Here is a 1,197-nt window from a genome sequence, read left to right as displayed (position 1 = left end):
CAAGAGATTTTCTTGGCCTGCACGGTGGCTCACACCTGTAATCCCAGCACTTTGGGAGGCCGAGGAGGGTAGATCACCTAAGGTGGGAAGTTCGAGACCAGTCTGACCAACATGGTGAAACCCCGTCTCTACTAAAAATACAAAAAATTAGCTCGTTGTGGTGGCAGGCGCCTGTAATCCCAGCTACTTGGGAGACTGGGGCAGGAGAATGGCTTGAAGCCAGGAGGCAGAGGTTGCAGTAAGTCAAGATTCTGCCATTGTACTCCAGCCTGGGCAACAAGAAGGAAACTCCATCTCGAAAATAAATACATAAATAGTCCATTTTCAAGATATGATAAATCTGAGTACTGGCAGCCAGCCTGCGGATGGAACAAACCTGACGGCTCATGCACCTAGAAGGTCACAATAAGCGAACAGAATGTAGAGGAGGGGTCAGCCCATGAAAGGGAAGAAAGTTTCATGATTGGGAAATTGAAACTTTAGCAGGGAAGGGGACCTGGGTCTGACCTTCAAGGGGGATAATGAAACTTAGGTGACGGCCAGGAAGATTGTAACCCCATAGTACTAGACCAATGAGCAACTTGGGGAGGGACCGCGTGCTAGAAGATCAATTACCTGCTGTAGCTGCCCTGGCTGTGCCTGCCTACCAGACACCCCATCTTGCAAGACTGCCATTCAAAATCTCACTTCCGCCATTCTTCGTGTCTCTGAGTCCATTCTTTGGGTTTGAAGGAGTGAATATGTGTTTCCTCACACATGACGATTAGGTTTTCACTAGCATGTGTGAGAGTGCCTCCCTCAAAATGTGTTACGACATCAGGATGTTACCCATCTGACATGAAATAAAGAAAAATAAAATAAAATAAGAAATCAAAATATAAGCCTATTAAAAGTTAGAAAGGTGATGGATAGAATAATTGAAGTACTGTAATAATATAAATATCAACCATTAAGAGAGGGGGAAAAACTCAAGAAAGGATTCAAGAAGAAATAGAAAATCTGGCTGGGCACGGAGGCTCATGCCTGTAATCCCAGCACTTTGGGAGGCCGAGGCAGGTAGATCACTGCAGGCCTCCCAAAGTGCTGAGATTACAGGCATTAGCCACCATACCCGACCAAAAATGGACCATTTAAAATGTTTTCTCACATCATGCTAATGAACTGCAAAAGGATCTATTTTGATCTCTTGTATATACA

General features: G+C 44.9%; 1 non-coding gene across 1 annotated transcript; it reads left to right on the top strand.

Annotated features, from left to right (window-relative positions):
- The first annotated feature begins 738 nt into the window (after window positions 1–738).
- Window positions 739–838, top strand: LOC119619530 (small nucleolar RNA U13). The gene has a single exon (XR_005235995.1). It is a non-coding gene; the product is annotated as a small nucleolar RNA U13 (small nucleolar RNA).
- The last annotated feature ends 359 nt before the right edge of the window (window positions 839–1,197 follow it).

The sequence above is a fragment of the Chlorocebus sabaeus genome, chromosome 20 (assembly GCF_047675955.1).
Source record: "Chlorocebus sabaeus isolate Y175 chromosome 20, mChlSab1.0.hap1, whole genome shotgun sequence".
Lineage (NCBI taxonomy): Eukaryota > Metazoa > Chordata > Mammalia > Primates > Cercopithecidae > Chlorocebus > Chlorocebus sabaeus.
This window is presented reverse-complemented; position numbering and strand designations above follow the sequence as displayed.